The sequence below is a fragment of the Nicotiana attenuata genome, chromosome 12 (assembly GCF_001879085.1).
Source record: "Nicotiana attenuata strain UT chromosome 12, NIATTr2, whole genome shotgun sequence".
NCBI classification, from domain to species: Eukaryota; Viridiplantae; Streptophyta; class Magnoliopsida; order Solanales; family Solanaceae; genus Nicotiana; species Nicotiana attenuata.
Window position 1 is genome coordinate 53,425,848 of NC_032000.1, and position 3,260 is coordinate 53,429,107.

Genomic DNA, 3,260 nt, shown 5'->3' on the forward strand with positions numbered 1-3,260 from the left:
GAGGGCGATGAGGTGAATATATCCATACCACTCAGTTCGAAGCGCCTCCTGCAAAGGCGTCAGGACCAATTGAGGTCGAGTTCGAAATTCCAAAGGCACCTGCGCGGTTTGAAGTTGTTGTGTTGCCTACAAGGGTGCCTATTCCGATTACAATGACAGATGTGACCCCGTTCAATTCAAACGCCATACCATGGGATTACACAGCTGAAGCTAGGAGAAGAGGGAAAACCAAAACCGGAGAAGCAATTGCCGCACAGGTATGACCAGAACAGGCAGGGTATACACTCTGGAACACTTAGCTGAGTCCAACAAACAAGCCTCTGGACGGCCTGTCGAAACTGGACCCGATGACCTTTGGAGAAAGATACAGGCTAAAGAATACTCGATCGTTGAGCAGTTGAACAAAACACCAGCGCAGATTTCCATTCTGGCTCTTTTGCAGAGCTCTGAGGCACACAAGAATGCTCTGATGAAAATATTGAATGAAGCATATGTTCCCAGCAACATAACTGGAGGCGAGATGGCGAATATGGTAGGACAAGTGTTGGAGAGTCACAAGATCACTTTCCACGAAGATGAGCTACCACCGGAAGGACTAAGTCACAACAAAGCGTTGCACATCACCGTGCAATGTGAAGATTACTTCATCACTAGAATCTTGGTCGACGGAGGATCCAGCCTTAATATTTGTCCACTAATAACTCTCAGGACGTTGGGGAAAGGTTTGCATGAGATCAAAGATGGGGCTATCAATGTCAAAGCCTTCGATGGGTCCCAAAGATCCACCATTGGGGAAATCAGCCTGTGCTTGCAGATGGGACCAACCTGGTTTGATGTTGACTTTCAAGTGATAGATGTCCCGGCATCCTACAATTTGTTGTTGGGGCGACCCTGGATCCACGCCGCTGGAGCTGTAGCATCAACCTTGCATCAGTCGGTAAAGTTCGAATGGAATCACTAAGAGGTGATCATTCATGGCGACGGTAGCAACCCCATATACAGTCGCCAGACCATCCCAACTATTGGAGGCAGAAGGAGAATAGGTGGAGAAACATACCACCACATCGAGCGGGTCAATGCTGTGGACAAAGATAAATGGTGGGATAACAAGATCGAAAGTATCCTGAATTGGTGCGGGTATGAGCCCGTAAAGGGACTTGGCAAAAACCTCCAGGGTATCACCGAGCCCATCAAGCTGAAGAAACACGGTACCACTTTTGGCCTGGGGTATGAGTATACATGGAAGGAGTTTGATGATTGGTCGCCACCGTGGCGCGGCCCATACTATCCACTGGAGCACCCTATACCTCGTCTAGAGCAGACTTTCCAGCCAGGTGACGTCATATATGGATCAGAGGAGGATGAAGCATTAGCAGCAATGAAGAACTTGTTTCTGGAAGATGATATGGACTGTTGTGTTATCTTCGAGGAGGAAGGGGAGGAGGGCCCTCCCATACAAGCTGTGAATCGAGGGGAGTGCCTCACTAATTGGTCGATCAGAACCACCAGGGCCCGGAAAGCTTCGGGGTAGCAAGGCTAAACAAAGCACCATGCATCTCATCTTTACTTTTTACTAGTTGATTTTTCCTTTCCGCATTGTATTTACATTTGAAAAGAGCTCCGATGTTTCGAACAATTATGAATTCAATCAAAGCATTTTATATCTCGCTCTTATTATTTTCCTCTATCATTTACTTTATTTACACAGCATTACTATTACCTATCTTGATGATGAACCAACGACTGTGACTTGCAACGAGACAACGCAACAAACAGATATAGATTCAGAAGAGGATGATATACCGGAAGAGGTTGTCAGAGAGGTCGAGAACTTTGAGAATAGGCCTAAATCCAACTTGGACGAAACTGAGATTGTTAATTTGGGAGATCCAGAGAATGTCAAGGAAACAGGTATCAGTATGCATTTGTCGCCATCAGAAAAGAAAGAGTGCACCGAGTTCCTAAGAGAGTATGAGGACATCTTTGCCTGGTCTTATGATGATATGACTGGTCTCAGCACATCCATTGTAGCTCACAAGTTACCAATAGATCCGACATGTCCGCCGGTAAAACAGAAGCTCGGAAAGTTCAAACCCGACATGAGTTTGAAAATCAAAGAAGAGGTTACCAAGCAAGTCAAAGCCAGGGTTCTCAGGGTAGTAGAGTATCTGACATGGTTAGCCAACATCGTGCCAGTACCGAAGAAGGATGGGAAGGTTAGAGTCTGTGTCGACTACCAGGATCTCAACCGGGCCAGTCCCAAGGACGACTTCCCCTTGCCAAACATACACATTTTAATTGACAATTGCGCCAAGCATGAGCTGCAGTCATTCGTCGATTGCTTCGCTGGATACCATCAGATATGGATGGATGAAGAAGATGCAGAGAAAACAGCTTTTATCACGCCATGGGGGATGTATTGTTACAGAATGATGTCGTTTGGTTTGAAGAATGCTGGTGCCACCTACATGAGAGCCATGACTACCATCTTTCATGACATGATACATAAAGAAATCGAGGTATATGTGGATGACGTCATCATCAAATCCAGGAAAGCCATAGATCACATGGAAGACTTGAGAAAATTCTTCAACAAATTGAGAAGATACAATTTGAAATTGAATCCCGCCAAGTTCGGGGTTCCTGCTGGAAAGTTACTGGGTTTCATCGTGAGTCGCCGAGGAATAGAATTGGATCCGTCAAAGGTCAAGGCCATTCAAGAGTTGCCACCACCAAAGAACAAGAGGATGTGATGAGTTTTCTGGGAAGGCTCAACTATATCAGTCGGTTCATAGCTCAGTCCACCGTCATTTGTGAACCTATCTTCAAGATGCTGAAGAAGGATGCCGCCACCAAATGGACTGACAATTGTCAGAAAGCTTTTGACAGAATTAAGGAATACTTGTCTACGCCGCCAGTCTTGGTTCCGATTGAACCAGGAAGACCCCTATTGCTTTATCTCGCAGTATTGGATGGAGCATTCGGTTGTGTTTTGGGACAACATGATGAAACGGGGAGAAAGGAGCAAGCCATCTACTACCTCAACAAGAAGTTTACCCCGTACAAGGCCCGGTATTCCTTATTAGAACGCACCTGTTGTGCTCTGACCTGGGTAGCTCAGAAATTGAGGCATTATTTCTGTGCCTACACCACTTATCTCATATCCAGAATGGATCCGCTGAAGTATATCTTCCAGAAACCCATGCCTACTGGCAAGCTCGCCAAATGGCAAATCCTGTTAAGTGAATTTGACATTGTTT